This window comes from Cryptomeria japonica, unplaced genomic scaffold, assembly GCF_030272615.1.
Source record: "Cryptomeria japonica unplaced genomic scaffold, Sugi_1.0 HiC_scaffold_251, whole genome shotgun sequence".
In the NCBI taxonomy this organism is placed as follows: domain Eukaryota; kingdom Viridiplantae; phylum Streptophyta; class Pinopsida; order Cupressales; family Cupressaceae; genus Cryptomeria; species Cryptomeria japonica.
The window spans coordinates 75,001-92,528 of NW_026729073.1; the positions used below are offsets into that span (position 1 = coordinate 75,001).

Below are 17,528 nucleotides of genomic sequence, written 5' to 3' on the forward strand. Positions count from 1 at the left end.
TCCGAAGAGGGGTTTCTCATCCAGGTGCCAAGCTCGGCAACCCATGTGCCGCATTTTTTTCGTCCAAGTGCTAGGCGGGGCTCCGAAGAGCGGAAGTGGAAGTGGGGTTTCGGGCATTACCCTCGAGCCACCTTTCCGTCCGAGAGTTTAGTGAGGGCTTTTTACCGTTGCAGCTCCCATGTCCGAACTGGGGATTTCTGGGTAGGGGCTTCGGGGTGCGCATTACATTTTTGCCCAAGCGTCCAGTGGGGTTTCTGGTGCGCTCCGAAGTGGGGTTATTGGAGCGCATCAAAGGTGCGCAATGCTGGTGCGAACCCGGGGAGCGCTCCGATGTGTGCTCCAAGGTGCGGCGTGCACGAAGTCCGAGCCCGGTTTGCCCCGGGGTGCGCACCTCGCGTGCACCTTCGCCGGGTGTGAGCACCTTGGTGTGCAGACCTTGGTTGGGTTGCGCGCCCTGGTGCGCACCAAGGAGCGCTCTGAAGTGTGCTCCAAGGTGCGGCTGTGCACGAAGTCGGAGCCCGGTTTGCCCCGGGTGTGCACCTCGGGTGCGCACCTCGCGTGCACCTTCGCTGCGGTGGGCACCTTGGCTGGGTTGCGCGCCTTGGTGGGCACCATGCAGTGCACGAAGTCGGAGCCCGGATTGCCCCGGGCGCGCACCTCCGCCAGGGTGGGCACCTTGGTGCGCACAACTTGCCTGGGGCTGCGCACCAGGAAGGGCTCAAGATGGCACCCGCGTTCCGTTTTTTTTCACTATCTTTCAGAACGGAAATTTTAAAATCTCGTTTTTTTTTGCCTTTTCTGGAAATTAGTGAAGGCAGCGCATCAAAGGTGCGCAACGCTGGTGCGAACCTGGGAGCGCTCCGATGTGTGCTCCAAGGTGCGGCGTGCACGAAGTCGGACCCCGGTTTTGCCCCGGGTGCGCACCTCGCGTGCACCTTGGTGCGCACACCTTGGCTGGGGTTGCGCGCCCTGGTGGGCACCATGGTGCGCACCAAGGAGCGCTCCGAAGTGTGCTCCAAGGTGCGGCGTGCACGAAGTCGGAGCCCGGTTTGCCCCGGGTGCGCACCTCGCGTGCACCTTCGCCGCGGTGGGCACCATGGCGTGCACGAAGTCGGAGCCCGGTTTGCCCCGGGTGCGCACCTCGCGTGCACCTTCGCCGGGGTGGGGCACCTTGGTGTGCAGACCTTGGCTGGGTTGCGCGCCCTGGTGGGCACCATGGTGCGCACCAAGGAGCGCTCCGAAGTGTGCTCCAAGGTGCGGCCTGCACGAAGTCGGAGCCCGGTTTGCCCCCGGGTGTGCACCTCGGGTGGGCACCTTGGTGCGCATGCCTTGCCTGGGCTGCGCACCAGGGCGGGCTCAAGATGGCACCCGCGTTCCTTTTTTTTTCACTATCTTTTCAAAACGGAAATTTTAAAATCTCATTTTTTTTTTGCCTTTTTCTGGAAATTAGTGAAGGCAGCGCATCAAAGGTGCGCACCTCGCTGCCCACCACGGTGCGCAACGCCGGTGGGGCACCCGGGGAGTGCTTCGAAGTGTGCTCCAAGGTGCTGCGTGCACGTTGTCGGAGCCCGGTTTGCCCCGGGGTGCGCACCTCGCGTGCACCTTCGTCGGGGGTGGGCACCTTGGCTGGGTTTGCCCCGGCTGCGCTCCGAAGCGGGGTTATTGGAGCGCCGCCTCTTTTTTTGTCGGAGCGTTTGGTGGGGTTTCTCGCATTGGCTCTTCCGAGGCCCGGTTGCCACCCTGGCGCGCACGAAGTCGGAAGTAGGGTTAATTGCCCGGGTGCGCACCTTTGCCAGGGTGGGCACCTTACCTGGGCTGCGCACCAGGGCGGGCTCAAGATGGCACGCGCGTTCCGTTTTTTTCACTATCTTTCAAAACGGAAATTTTAAAATCTCCTTTTTTTTTTGCCTTTTCTGGAAATTAGTGAAGGCAGCGCATCAAAGGTGCGCACCTCGCTGCCCACCTTGGTGTGCTCTGAGGTGCGCACCCGGGAGCGCTACGAAGTGTGCTCCAAGGTGCGGCGTGCACGTTGTCGGAGCCCGGTTTGCCCCGGGTGCGCACCTCGCCTGCACCTTGGCCGGGTGTGGGCACCTTGGCTGGGTTTGCCCAGGGTGCGCTCCGAAGCGGGGTTACTGGAGCGCCCCCTCTTTTTTTGTCAGAGCGTTTGGTGGGGTTTCTCGCATTGGCTCTTCCCAGGCACCGGTTGTTGGGGTGCGCTCCCACCCTGGCGCGCGCGAAGTTGGAAGTTGGGTTAATTGCCCGGTGCGCGCACCTTCGCCAGGGTGGGCACCTTGGTGCGCACACCTTGGCTGGGCTGCGCACCAGGGCTGGGCTCAAGATGGCACCAGCATTCCCTTTTTCTCACTATCTTTTCAAAACGGAAATTTTAAAATCTCGTTTTTTTTTTTGCCTTTTATGGAAATTAGTGAAGGCATCGCATCAAAGGTGCGCACCTCGCTGCCCACCTTGGTGTGCTCCGAGGTGCCCACCACGGTGCGCAACGCCGGTGCGAACCCGGGAGCGCCCGATGTGTGCTCCAAGGTGCGGCGTGCACGAAGTCGGACCCCGGTTTGCCCCGGGTGCGCACCTCGCGTGCACCTTGGTGCGCACACCTTGGCTGGGTTGCGCGGCCTGGTGGGCACCATGGTGCGCACCAAGGAGCGCTCCGAAGTGTGCTCCAAGGTGCGGCGTGCACGAAGTCGGAGCCCGGTTTGCCCCGGGTACGCACCTTCGCCGGGGTGGGCACCTCGGCTGGGTTGCGCGCCCTGGTGCGCACCAAGGAGCGCTCCGAAGTGTGCTCCAAGGTGCGGCGTGCACGAAGTCGGAGCCCGGTTTGCCCCGGGTGCGCACCTCGCGTGCACCTTCGGCGGGGTTGCGCGCCCTGGTGGGCACCATGGTGCGCACCAAGGAGCGCTCCGAAGTGTGCTCCAAGGTGCGGCGTGCACGAAGTCGGAGCCCGGTTTGCCCCGGGGTGCGCACCTCGCGTGCACCTTCGGCGGGGTTGCGCGCCCCTGGTGGGCACCATGGTGCGCACCAAGGAGCGCTCCGAAGTGTGCTCCAAGGTGCGGCGGTGCACGAAGTCGGAGCCCGGTTTGCCCCGGGGTGCGCACCTCGCGTGCACCTTCGCCGCGGTGGGCACCATGGCGTGCACGAAGTCGGAGCCCGGTTTGCCCCGGGTGCGCACCTCGCGTGCACCTTCGCCGGGGTGGGCACCTCGGCTGGGTTGCGCGCCCTGGGTGCGCACCAAGGAGCGCTCCGAAGTGTGCTCCAAGGTGCGGCGTGCACGAAGTCGGAGCCCGGTTTGCCCCGGGTGCGCACCTCGCGTGCACCTTCGCCAGGGTGGGCACCTCGGTGCGCACACCTTCTCAATGTTTTCTTGCCTTTTCTGGAAATTGGTGAAGGCAGCGCATCAAAGGTGCGCACCTCGGTGTGCTCCGAGGTGCGAACCCGAGAGCGCTCCGAGGTGCCCACGAAGTCGAAAGTCGGGTTAATTGCATTGTTTTCCCCGGGGTGCGCTCCGAGGTGCGCAACATCGGGCGCGCACCAAGGAGGGCTCCGAAGTGTGCTCCAAGGTGCGCACGATGGCGTGCACCTCTGGTGCGCACGATTCGGAGCTCGGTTTGACCGGGGGTGCGCACACCTTGGCTGGGTTGCGCACCTTTTGTGCGCTCCAAGGTGCGCACGAAGTCGGAGCTCGGTTTTGCCCCGGGTGCGCACCTTCGCCAGGGTGCGCACCTTGATGCGCAACGCCTTGGCTGGGCTGCGCACCTTGGTGGGCGCCATGGTGCGCACCTTTCGTGCGCTCCAAGGTGCGCACGAAGTCGGAGCTCGGTTTGCCCCGGGTGTGCGCACCTTGGTGGGCGCCATGGTGCACTCCGAGGTGCCCAAGATTGGTGCGCACCAAGGAGCGCTCCGAAGTGCGCTCCAAGGTGCGCGCGAAGTCGAAAGTTGGGTTAATTGTCCGGTTTGCCTCGGGTGCGCACCTTGCGTGCACCTTCGCCAGGGTGGGCGCCTTGGTGCGCACACCTTGGCTGGGCTGCGCACACCCTTGGCACCCGCGTTTCCTTCATTTTAAATTTTTTTTTTTTACAATCTCTCAAGTGGGAAATTCTATAATCTCAACTTTTTTTGCCTTTTCAGGAAACTTTTGAATGGAGCGCATCATTGGTGCGCTCCGAAGTGTGCTCCAAAGCTCTCTCCAGCTGCGTGCACCTGCCCCCGGCCGCGCACCCCGGCCCCGCCCAGCTTCGCTCACCTGTCCCGGGCGTCTGGTGCGGAACCTTAGAGTAAGAAACATCACCGTGCACCTTGGCCAACGTGCGCGACTCGACCGAAGCGCGCACTGGCCGAGGTGCACACCGATTTCACCTGGGTGCCGCGCGCAGCACCTCGGGCGCACCGGGGTGCGCGCACAACGCCCGGGTTGCACCGTGGCCTGTGTGCTCGGGGCGCCTCGGTGTGCGCGCTCGGTGTCGCCCCCGCGCGCGCGGTAGTGCGGGCAGCGCACCCCGGCCCGGCCCGGCCCGACGAGAACGCAAACGGGCAAAAGGTTTATTCAAATAGCATTGCGACGCCCCGGCGAAAAACTAAAAAAAGGGTGCAACACCGGGACTTCCCGGGAGGTCACCCATCCCAGTACTACTCCGGCCCAAGCGCGCTTAACTGCGGAGTTCTGATGGGATCCGGTGCACTAATGCTGGTATGATCGCACCCGTTATGAGCTTGTCGCAGTGTGTACTTAGCAAACCGCGACCCCACGTGCGAATCCACCCCGGCCACCCACCCCCGTCGAGGTGCACACCCTCCCTCGCGAAGTGCGCCCCGTTCGCCAAGTGTGAGCCCTGCCCGGGTGCGCGCACCTTGCTAGGGCGTCGGGTGTGCACCCGGCCCGGCCTACGTGCGTGCACCTGGAGGGGGGCGTCGTGTGCGTGCAGTGTCCCGTCTGCAACGCGGTGCCCACACACCACCTCGGGCGCAACGACCTGCGCTCACATGTGGGCCGAGTGCACCTTGGTGCATGTTCGGGGCGCCTCGGGTGCACGCTCGATCTTGCCCCGGTGCACCAAGGCGCTCGGTTTTGCCCCGGGTGCGCACTTGGTGCAAGGTGGGCACCCAAAATAGGGATCAAGCACCAAAACACAAGTTTCGGGATGCAAAATGGGGACCCAAGGACCACAAATGCGTTCCAAGACCCATGATGGGTCCACGAGAACAAAAATGTGTTCCGAGACTTAATAAACAAATATTGGGTTTTAGGAGAAGAAACATGCTCTGATGCCCAAAACGAGAATCGACCCCGAAAAGGCCACAGGCCAAAAGTGGGATGCGAGACAAAAAAAAATGGGACCCGAGGACCCAAAATTGGGTTCCCAGGTCGAAGACAGGGCAACCGGACAAGAAACGACCTCTAAGGCTCGAAATGAGTCCCGACGACTAAAACTTGACAAGAAGCACCCATCAGGCACCCAACTCGACACCCATGGGATGCCGACCCACCCGGGCTTCCACCTAGCACACCTTGGCACCCACCCACCCTCGCACCCAACCTCGCACCCAACTTAGCACCTTTGAACCCACATTGGCACTCACCCTGACCCTGGCACCTTGGAACCCACATTGGCACTCACCTTGACCCTGGCACCCACCTTTGCACTCACCTTGGGACCCACCCTGGCTCCCACCTCGGCACCCACCCAGACACCCACCTTGGTTCCTTGGCACCCACCTTGGATCCTTGGCACCCACCCCGACACCCACCTTGGCACGCAACTTGGCTACTTGCCACCCACCTTGGCTCCTTGACGCCCACCCCGACAACCACCCCGTGACCTACCCTGGCTAGGGTTGGTGCACACCCACCCTGGTGCCCACCTTGGCACCCACCCTATGACCCACCTTGGCACGCACCTTAGTACCCACCCCGTTACCCACCCTAGGACCCACCCCGTGACCCACCTTGGCCAGGGTGGGTGCCTTGGTGCGCACAACTTGCCTGGGCTGCACACCAGGGCGGGCTCAAGATGGCACCCGCGTTCCGTTTTTTTCACTATCTTTCAAAACGGAAATTTTAAAATCTCATTTTTTTCTTTTTTTTGCCTTTTCTGGAAATTAGTGAAGGCAGCGCATCAAAGGTGCGCAATGCTGGTGCGAACCCGGGAGCGCTCCGATGTGTGCTCCAAGGTGCGGCGTGCACGAAGTCCGAGCCCGGTTTGCCCCGGGTGCGCACCTCGCGTGCACCTTCGCCGGGGTGAGCACCTTGGCTGGGTTGCGCGCCCTGGTGCGTACCAAGGAGCGCTCTGAAGTGTGCTCCAAGGTGCGGCGTGCACGAAGTCGGAGCCCGGTTTGCCCCGGGTGTGCACCTCGGGTGCGCACCTCGCGTGCACCTTCGCTGCGGTGGGCACCTTGGCTGGGTTGCGCGCCTTGGTGGGCACCATGCAGTGCACGAAGTCGGAGCCCGGTTTGCCCCGGGCGCGCACCTCCGCCAGGGTGGGCACCTTGGTGCGCACAACTTGCCTGGGCTGCGCATCAGGAAGGGCTCAAGATGGCACCCGCGTTCCGTTTTTTTCACTATCTTTCAGAACGGAAATTTTAAAATATCGTTTTTTTTTGCCTTTTCTGGAAATTAGTGAAGGCAGCGCATCAAAGGTGCGCAACGCTGGTGCGAACCTGGGAGCGCTCCGATGTGTGCTCCAAGGTGCGGCGTGCACGAAGTCGGAGCCCGGTTTGCCTCGGGTGCGCCCTGGTGGGCACCATGGTGCGCACCAAGGAGCGCTCCGAAGTGTGCTCCAAGGTGCGGCCTGCACGAAGTCGGAGCCCGGTTTGCCCCGGGTGTGCACCTCGGGTGGGCACCTTGGTGCGCATGCCTTGCCTGGGCTGCGCACCAGGGCGGGCTCAAGATGGCACCCGCGTTCCTTTTTTTTCACTATCTTTCAAAACGGAAATTTTAAAATCTCATTTTTTTTTGCCTTTTTCTGGAAATTAGTGAAGGCAGCGCATCAAAGGTGCGCACCTCGCTGCCCACCACGGTGCGCAACGCCGGTGGGCACCCGGGAGTGCTTCGAAGTGTGCTCCAAGGTGCTGCGTGCACGTTGTCGGAGCCCGGTTTGCCCCGGGTGCGCACCTCGCGTGCACCTTCGTCGGGGTGGGCACCTTGGCTTGGTTTGCCCCGGCTGCGCTCCGAAGCGGGGTTATTGGAGCGCCGCCTCTTTTTTTGTCGGAGCGTTTGGTGGGGTTTCTCGCATTGGCTCTTCCGAGGCCCGGTTGCCACCCTGGCGCGCACGAAGTCGGAAGTAGGGTTAATTGCCCGGGTGCGCACCTTTGCCAGGGTGGCACCTTACCTGGGCTGCGCACCAGGGCGGGCTCAAGATGGCACGCGCGTTCCGTTTTTTTCACTATCTTTCAAAACGGAAATTTTAAAATCTCCTTTTTTTTTTGCCTTTTCTGGAAATTAGTGAAGGCAGCGCATCAAAGGTGCGCACCTCGCTGCCCACCTTGGTGTGCTCTGAGGTGCGCACCCGGGAGCGCTACGAAGTGTGCTCCAAGGTGCGGCGTGCACGTTGTCGGAGCCCGGTTTGCCCCGGGTGCGCACCTCGCCTGCACCTTGGCCGGGGTGGGCACCTTGGCTGGGTTTGCCCAGGGTGCGCTCCGAAGCGGGGTTACTGGAGCGCCCCCTCTTTTTTTGTCAGAGAGTTTGGTGGGGTTTCTCGCATTGGCTCTTCCCAGGCCCGGTTGTTGGGTGCGCTCCCACCCTGGCGCGCGCGAAGTTGGAAGTTGGGTTAATTGCCCGGGCGCGCACCTTCGCCAGGGTGGGCACCTTGGTGCGCAAACCTTGGCTGGGCTGCGCACCAGGGCGGGCTCAAGATGGCACCAGCATTCCCTTTTTCTCACTATCTTTCAAAACGGAAATTTTAAAATCTCGTTTTTTTTTTGCCTTTTATGGAAATTAGTGAAGGCATCGCATCAAAGGTGCGCACCTCGCTGCCCACCTTGGTGTGCTCCGAGGTGCCCACCACGGTGCGCAACGCCGGTGCGAACCCGGGAGCGCCCCGATGTGTGCTCCAAGGTGCGGCGTGCACGAAGTCGGACCCCGGTTTGCCCCGGGTGCGCACCTCGCGTGCACCTTGGTGCGCACACCTTGGCTGGGTTGCGCGGCCTGGTGGGCACCATGGTGCGCACCAAGGAGCGCTCCGAAGTGTGCTCCAAGGTGCGGCGTGCACGAAGTCGGAGCCCGGTTTGCCCCGGGTGCGCACCTTCGCCGCGGTGGGCACCATGGCGTGCACGAAGTCGGAGCCCGGTTTGCCCCGGGTGCGCACCTCGCGTGCACCTTCGCCGGGGTGGGCACCTCGGCTGGGTTGCGCGCCCTGGTGCGCACCAAGGAGCGCTCTGAAGTGTGCTCCAAGGTGCGGCGTGCACGAAGTCGGAGCCCGGTTTGCCCCGGGTGTGCACCTCGGGTGCGCACCTCGCGTGCACCTTCGCTGCGGTGGGCACCTTGGCTGGGTTGCGCGCCTTGGTGGGCACCATGCAGTGCACGAAGTCGGAGCCCGGATTGCCCCGGGCGCGCACCTCCGCCAGGGTGGGCACCTTGGTGCGCACAACTTGCCTGGGCTGCGCACCAGGAAGGGCTCAAGATGGCACCCGCGTTCCGTTTTTTTCACTATCTTTCAGAACGGAAATTTTAAAATCTCGTTTTTTTTTGCCTTTTCTTGAAATTAGTGAAGGCAGCGCATCAAAGGTGCGCAACGCTGGTGCGAACCTGGGAGCGCTCCGATGTGTGCTCCAAGGTGCGGCGTGCACGAAGTCGGACCCCGGTTTGCCCCGGGTGCGCACCTCGCGTGCACCTTGGTGCGCACACCTTGGCTGGGTTGCGCGCCCTGGTGGGCACCATGGTGCGCACCAAGGAGCGCTCCGAAGTGTGCTCCAAGGTGCGGCGTGCACGAAGTCGGAGCCCGGTTTGCCCCGGGTGCGCACCTCGCGTGCACCTTCGCCGCGGTGGGCACCATGGCGTGCACGAAGTCGGAGCCCGGTTTGCCCCGGGTGCGCACCTCGCGTGCACCTTCGCCGGGGTGGGCACCTTGGTGTGCAGACCTTGGCTGGGTTGCGCGCCCTGGTGGGCACCATGGTGCGCACCAAGGAGCGCTCCGAAGTGTGCTCCAAGGTGCGGCCTGCACGAAGTCGGAGCCCGGTTTGCCCCGGGTGTGCACCTCGGGTGGGCACCTTGGTGCGCATGCCTTGCCTGGGCTGCGCACCAGGGCGGGCTCAAGATGGCACCCGCGTTCCTTTTTTTTCACTATCTTTCAAAACGGAAATTTTAAAATCTCATTTTTTTTTGCCTTTTTCTGGAAATTAGTGAAGGCAGCGCATCAAAGGTGCGCACCTCGCTGCCCACCACGGTGCGCAACGCCGGTGGGCACCCGGGAGTGCTTCGAAGTGTGCTCCAAGGTGCTGCGTGCACGTTGTCGGAGCCCGGTTTGCCCCGGGTGCGCACCTCGCGTGCACCTTCGTCGGGGTGGGCACCTTGGCTGGGTTTGCCCCGGCTGCGCTCCGAAGCGGGGTTATTGGAGCGCCGCCTCTTTTTTTGTCGGAGCGTTTGGTGGGGTTTCTCGCATTGGCTCTTCCGAGGCCCGGTTGCCACCCTGGCGCGCACGAAGTCGGAAGTAGGGTTAATTGCCCGGGTGCGCACCTTTGCCAGGGTGGGCACCTTACCTGGGCTGCGCACCAGGGCGGGCTCAAGATGGCACGCGCGTTCCGTTTTTTTCACTATCTTTCAAAACGGAAATTTTAAAATCTCCTTTTTTTTTTGCCTTTTCTGGAAATTAGTGAAGGCAGCGCATCAAAGGTGCGCACCTCGCTGCCCACCTTGGTGTGCTCTGAGGTGCGCACCCGGGAGCGCTACGAAGTGTGCTCCAAGGTGCGGCGTGCACGTTGTCGGAGCCCGGTTTGCCCCGGGTGCGCACCTCGCCTGCACCTTGGCCGGGGTGGGCACCTTGGCTGGGTTTGCCCAGGGTGCGCTCCGAAGCGGGGTTACTGGAGCGCCCCCTCTTTTTTTGTCAGAGCGTTTGGTGGGGTTTCTCGCATTGGCTCTTCCCAGGCCCGGTTGTTGGGTGCGCTCCCACCCTGGCGCGCGCGAAGTTGGAAGTTGGATTAATTGCCCGGAGCGCGCACCTTCGCCAGGGTGGGCACCTTGGTGCGCACACCTTGGCTGGGCTGCGCACCAGGGCGGGCTCAAGATGGCACCAGCATTCCCTTTTTCTCACTATCTTTCAAAACGGAAATTTTAAAATCTCGTTTTTTTTTTGCCTTTTATGGAAATTAGTGAAGGCATCGCATCAAAGGTGCGCACCTCGCTGCCCACCTTGGTGTGCTCCGAGGTGCCCACCACGGTGCGCAACGCCGGTGCGAACCCGGGAGCGCCCCGATGTGTGCTCCAAGGTGCGGCGTGCACGAAGTCGGACCCCGGTTTGCCCCGGGTGCGCACCTCGCGTGCACCTTGGTGCGCACACCTTGGCTGGGTTGCGCGGCCTGGTGGGCACCATGGTGCGCACCAAGGAGCGCTCCGAAGTGTGCTCCAAGGTGCGGCGTGCACGAAGTCGGAGCCCGGTTTGCCCCGGGTACGCACCTCGCGTGCACCTTCGCCGGGGTGGGCACCTCGGCTGGGTTGCGCGCCCTGGTGCGCACCAAGGAGCGCTCCGAAGTGTGCTCCAAGGTGCGGCGTGCACGAAGTCGGAGCCCGGTTTGCCCCGGGTGCGCACCTTCGCCGCGGTGCGCACCATGGCGTGCACGAAGTCGGAGCCCGGTTTGCCCCGGGTGCGCACCTCGCGTGCACCTTCGGCGGGGTTGCGCGCCCTGGTGGGCACCATGGTGCGCACCAAGGAGCGCTCCGAAGTGTGCTCCAAGGTGCGGCGTGCACGAAGTCGGAGCCCGGTTTGCCCCGGGTGCGCACCTCGCGTGCACCTTCGGCGGGGTTGCGCGCCCTGGTGGGCACCATGGTGCGCACCAAGGAGCGCTCCGAAGTGTGCTCCAAGGTGCGGCGTGCACGAAGTCGGAGCCCGGTTTGCCCCGGGTGCGCACCTCGCGTGCACCTTCGCCGCGGTGGGCACCATGGCGTGCACGAAGTCGGAGCCCGGTTTGCCCCGGGTGCGCACCTCGCGTGCACCTTCGCCGGGGTGGGCACCTCGGCTGGGTTGCGCGCCCTGGTGCGCACCAAGGAGCGCTCCGAAGTGTGCTCCAAGGTGCGGCGTGCACGAAGTCGGAGCCCGGTTTGCCCCGGGTGCGCACCTCGCGTGCACCTTCGCCAGGGTGGGCACCTCGGTGCGCACACCTTCTCAATGTTTTCTTGCCTTTTCTGGAAATTGGTGAAGGCAGCGCATCAAAGGTGCGCACCTCGGTGTGCTCCGAGGTGCGAACCCGAGAGCGCTCCGAGGTGCCCACGAAGTCGAAAGTCGGGTTAATTGCATTGTTTTCCCCGGGTGCGCTCCGAGGTGCGCAACATCGGCGCGCACCAAGGAGGGCTCCGAAGTGTGCTCCAAGGTGCGCACGATGGCGTGCACCTCTGGTGCGCACGATTCGGAGCTCGGTTTGACCGGGGTGCGCACACCTTGGCTGGGTTGCGCACCTTTTGTGCGCTCCAAGGTGCGCACGAAGTCGGAGCTCGGTTTGCCCCGGGTGCGCACCTTCGCCAGGGTGCGCACCTTGATGCGCACGCCTTGGCTGGGCTGCGCACCTTGGTGGGCGCCATGGTGCGCACCTTTCGTGCGCTCCAAGGTGCGCACGAAGTCGGAGCTCGGTTTGCCCCGGGTGCGCACCTTGGTGGGCGCCATGGTGCACTCCGAGGTGCCCAAGATTGGTGCGCACCAAGGAGCGCTCCGAAGTGCGCTCCAAGGTGCGCGCGAAGTCGAAAGTTGGGTTAATTGTCCGGTTTGCCTCGGGTGCGCACCTTGCGTGCACCTTCGCCAGGGTGGGCGCCTTGGTGCGCACACCTTGGCTGGGCTGCGCACACCTTGGCACCCGCGTTTCCTTCATTTTAAATTTTTTTTTTTTACAATCTCTCAAGTGGGAAATTCTATAATCTCAACTTTTTTTGCCTTTTCAGGAAACTTTTGAATGGAGCGCATCATTGGTGCGCTCCGAAGTGTGCTCCAAAGCTCTCTCCAGCTGCGTGCACCTGCCCCGGCCGCGCACCCGGCCCCGCCCAGCTTCGCTCACCTGTCCCGGGCGTCTGGTGCGGAACCTTAGAGTAAGAAACATCACCGTGCACCTTGGCCAACGTGCGCGACTCGACCGAGCGCGCACTGGCCGAGGTGCACACCGATTTCACCTGGGTGCGCGCGCAGCACCTCGGGCGCACCGGGGTGCGCGCACAACGCCCGGGTTGCACCGTGGCCTGTGTGCTCGGGGTGCCTCGGGTGCGCGCTCGGTGTCGCCCCCCGCGCGCGCGGTAGTGCGGGCAGCGCACCCCGGCCCGGCCCGGCCCCGACGAGAACGCAAACGGGCAAAAGGTTTATTCAAATAGCATTGCGACGCCCGGCGAAAAACTAAAAAAGGGTGCAACACCGGGACTTCCCGGGAGGTCACCCATCCCAGTACTACTCCGGCCCAAGCGCGCTTAACTGCGGAGTTCTGATGGGATCCGGTGCACTAATGCTGGTATGATCGCACCCGTTATGAGCTTGTCGCAGTGTGTACTTAGCAAACCGCGACCCACGTGCGAATCCACCCCGGCCACCCACCCCCGTCGAGGTGCACACCCTCCCTCGCGAAGTGCGCCCCGTTCGCCAAGTGTGAGCCCTGCCCGGGTGCGCGCACCTTGCTAGGGCGTCGGGTGTGCACCCGGCCCGGCCTACGTGCGTGCACCTGGAGGGGGCGTCGTGTGCGTGCAGTGTCCCGTCTGCAACGCGGTGCCCACACACCACCTCGGGCGCAACGACCTGCGCTCACATGTGGGCCGAGTGCACCTTGGTGCATGTTCGGGGCGCCTCGGGTGCACGCTCGATCTTGCCCCGGTGCACCAAGGCGCTCGGTTTGCCCCGGGTGCGCACTTGGTGCAAGGTGGGCACCCAAAATAGGGATCAAGCACCAAAACACAAGTTTCGGGATGCAAAATGGGACCCAAGGACCACAAATGCGTTCCAAGACCCATGATGGGTCCACGAGAACAAAAATGTGTTCCGAGACTTAATAAACAAATATTGGGTTTTAGGAGAAGAAACATGCTCTGATGCCCAAAACGAGAATCGACCCCGAAAAGGCCACAGGCCAAAAGTGGGATGCGAGACAAAAAAAAATGGGACCCGAGGACCAAAATTGGGTTCCCAGGTCGAAGACAGGGCAACCGGACAAGAAACGACCTCTAAGGCTCGAAATGAGTCCCGACGACTAAAACTTGACAAGAAGCACCCATCAGGCACCCAACTCGACACCCATGGGATGCCGACCCACCCGGGCTTCCACCTAGCACACCTTGGCACCCACCCACCCTCGCACCCAACCTCGCACCCAACTTAGCACCTTTGAACCCACATTGGCACTCACCCTGACCCTGGCACCTTGGAACCCACATTGGCACTCACCTTGACCCTGGCACCCACCTTTGCACTCACCTTGGGACCCACCCTGGCTCCCACCTCGGCACCCACCCAGACACCCACCTTGGTTCCTTGGCACCCACCTTGGATCCTTGGCACCCACCCCGACACCCACCTTGGCACGCAACTTGGCTACTTGCCACCCACCTTGGCTCCTTGACGCCCACCCCGACAACCACCCCGTGACCTACCCTGGCTAGGGTTGGTGCACACCCACCCTGGTGCCCACCTTGGCACCCACCCTATGACCCACCTTGGCACGCACCTTAGTACCCACCCCGTTACCCACCCTAGGACCCACCCCGTGACCCACCTTGGCCAGGGTGGGTGCACCCACCCTGGTGCCCACCTTGGCACCCACCCATCCTAGCACCCAGCCTGTGACCGGGCTTGGAACCCAACCTTGCACCCGCACCCGTCTTGGCCAGTGTGGGTGCGCACCCATCCTGGCACCCACGTTGTGACACACCCTTTAACCCACGCACCCTAGCACCCACGTTGGCACCCACCTTGGAACCCAACCTAGCAACTTGGCACCCACCCCGTGACCCACCTTGGCATCCACCATAGCAGTCGCCGACTTGGCACCCACCTCGGCACCCACCTTGACACTTGTGGACCCACCTTGCCACTCACCCTAGCATCGACCCATCCTAGCACCCACCCTGGCACCTTTGCACCCTAGCACTCACCCATCCTAGCACCTAACCTGTGACCCACCTTGACACTCACCCTCGCACCCACCTTGGAACCCAACCTAGCACCCACCCACCCTGACACCAACCCTAGCACCTACCCACCCTTGCACCCACCCTGTGACCCATCTTGGCACCCACCCATCCTACCACTCAACCTATCACCCACCTTCTCACCCACCTTGGCATCCACCTTAGCACCCACCCACACTGGCACCTTGGCACCCACCTCGGGCAAGGTGGGTGCACACCCACCCTGGCACCCAATTTAGAACCCACCGAGCATGTTACCCACCTTGGCACCCACATTGCAGCCCACCCTAGTACCCACCCTATGACCCACATTGGCATCCACACCCTAGCACCCAGGCACCTCGACACCCGCCTTGACACCCACCCTAGCACTGAACCTGTGACCCACCTTGGAACTCACCCTAGAACCCACCCACCCTGTGAACCACCTTGGCATCCACCTTAGCACCCACCCACCTTGGCACCCACTCTAGCACTCACCCATCCTAACACCCAACTTGTTACCCACCTTGGCACCCGCCCATCGCGTCCACCTTGAAACCCACCCTAGCACCCACCCACGCAGGAGCCCACCTTGGCACCCAACCTAACACCCACGCATCCTGGCACCCAACTTGTGACCCACCTTGGAACCCACCCTAGTACCCACCTTTGAACCCACTATATCACCAACCCACCTTGGCACCCACCCTATGACCCTCTTTGGAATCCACCCTAGCACGCACCCACCCTGGCACCCACCATGGAGCGCACCCTAGCACCCACCCACCTCGGCACGCACCTCAACACCCACCTTGGTGTGCGCACTGCGCCAACCTCTCAAAGACCCTATGTGGTGCGCTCCAAAGTGTACACCTTTGGTGCGCTCCAAGGTGCGCACCTTTGGTGCACACCGAGGTGCACACCAAAGTGTGCACCGAGGTGAGCACCAAAGTGCACTCCAGGGTGCACACCAAGGCGTGCACCTTTGGTGCGGTCAATGCAAACGAATTCGGAAGTTGGGGTCGATGTCCTAATCGCTGCTGCAGACTACACGTATGAGAATCGGACAAATAGCTTTATATAGGGGAGGTGTTGCGTTTGATGGGTCGACTCCCCTGGTTGTGTGCACTGCACCAACTTCAAAGACCCTGTCTTGTTTAAGAAGTCAAAAGTTGGGGTGGATGTCCTAATCATTGCTGCAGTCTACGCATGTATGAGAATCAGACAAATAGCTTATATAGGGGAGGTGTTGCATTCGGTGGGTTGACTCCCCTGGTTGTGCGCACTGCGCCAACCTCAAAGACCCCGCATAGCAGAAGAAGTCGGAAGTCGGATTTTGGTGAGCACCAAGGCGTGCACCTTTGGTGCGGTCAACGCAGACGAATTCAGAAGTTGGGGTGGATGTCCTAATCGTTGTTGCAGGCTACACATGTATGAGAATCAGACAAATAGCTTATATAGGGGAGGTGTTGGGTTTGATGGGTCAACTCCCTTGGTTGTGCGCATTACGCCAACCTCAAAGACCTTGTTTTCGTTAAGAAGTCAAAAGTTGGGGTCAATGTCCTAATGGCTCCTGCAGGCTACACATGTATGAGAATCGGACAAATAGCTTATATAGGGGAGGTGTTGGGTTTGATGGGTCGACTCCCCTGGTTGTGCGCATTACGTCAACCTCAAAGACCTTGTTTTCGTTAAGAAGTCAAAAGTTGGGGTCGATGTCCTAATTGCTCCTGTAGACTACACATGTATGAGAATCAGACAAATAGCTTATATAGGGGAGGTGTTGGGTTTGATGGGTTGACTCCCCTAGTTGTTCGCATTACACCAACCTCAAAGACCTTGTTTTCGTTTAGAAGCCGAAAGTTGGGGTCGATGTCCTAATTGCTCCTGCAGGCTACGCATGTATGAGAATCAGACAAATAGCTTATATAGGGGAGGTGTTGGGTTTGATGGGTCGACTCCCCTGGTTGTGCGCATTGCGCCAACCTCAAAGACCCTGCATTGCGGATGAAGTCGAAAGTCAGAGTTTGGTGTGCTACAAGGTGTGGTCGAAGGTGCTCACCTAGGTGTGCACCTTTGGAGCACAGGAAAAGTGCCCTCCAAAAGTGCGCACCTTTGGAGTGCACAAAAGTGCCCTCCAAAAGTGCGCACCTTTGGAGCGCAGAAAAGTGCCCTCCAAAAAGTGCCCTCCAAAAGTGCGCACCTTTGGAGCGCAGAAAAGTGCCCTCCAAAAAGTGCCCTCCAAAAGTGCGCACCTTTGGAGCGCAGAAAAGTGCCCTCCAAAAAGTGCCCTCCAAAAGTGCGCACCTTTGGAGCGCAGAAAAGTGCCCTCCAAAAAGTGCCCTCCAAAAGTGCGCACCTTTGGAGCGCAGAAAAGTGCCCTCCAAAAAGTGCCCTCCAAAAGTGCGCACCTTTGGAGCGCAGAAAAGTGCCCTCCAAAAAGTGCCCTCCAAAAGTGCGCACCTTTGGAGCGCAGAAAAGTGCCCTCCAAAAAGTGCCCTCCAAAAGTGCGCACCTTTGGAGCGCAGAAAAGTGCCCTCCAAAAAGTGCCCTCCAAAAGTGCGCACCTTTGGAGCGCAGAAAAGTGCCCTCCAAAAAGTGCCCTCCAAAAGTGCGCACCTTTGGAGCGCAGAAAAGTGCCCTCCAAAAGTGCGCACTTTTGGTGCGCACCAAGGCGCTGGTTCGGTCGTTGCAGGCGAGTTCGGAAGTTGGGGTCGATGTCCTGAGCGGAGGTGCAAACTACACAGGTGTCGGAATCGGACAAATAGCTTATATAGGGGAGGTGTATGCTTCGATGGGTCGACTCCCCAGGTTGAGCGCACCGCGCCAACCTCAAAGACCCTACGGTATGGATGAAGTCGGAAGTTGGGTCCGATGACCGATTCGATTAGTAGGTATGCTCATGAGGTCGGAATTTGGGTCCGATGACCTGCCATGTGCAGGAAGGCGAATGTTGACACTGTGCGTTGCAAGGTGCACACCAAGGCGCTGGTGCGGTCTTTTTAGTCGAGTTCGGAAGTTGGGGTCGATGTCCTGATCGGAGGTGCAAGCTACACAGGTGTGGGAATCGGACAAATAGCTTATATAGGGGAGGTGTATGCTTCGTTGGGTCGACTCCCCGGGTTGAGCGCACCGCGCCAACCTCAAAGACCCTACGGTATGGATGAAGTCGGAAGTTGGGTCCGATGACCGATTCGATATGTAGGCATACTCGCGAGGTCGGAATTTGGGTCCGATG

General features: G+C 61.3%; 2 non-coding genes across 2 annotated transcripts; both read right to left on the reverse strand.

Annotated features, from left to right (window-relative positions):
* Positions 1 to 4,594: 4,594 nt before the first annotated feature.
* LOC131869567 (5S ribosomal RNA) lies at positions 4,595 to 4,713 on the reverse strand. Its single transcript, XR_009367949.1, has one exon. It is a non-coding gene; the product is annotated as a 5S ribosomal RNA (ribosomal RNA).
* Positions 4,714 to 12,537: 7,824 nt separating this feature from the next.
* Positions 12,538 to 12,656, reverse strand: LOC131869537 (5S ribosomal RNA). The gene has a single exon (XR_009367919.1). It is a non-coding gene; the product is annotated as a 5S ribosomal RNA (ribosomal RNA).
* Between the last annotated feature and the right edge of the window lie 4,872 nt (positions 12,657 to 17,528).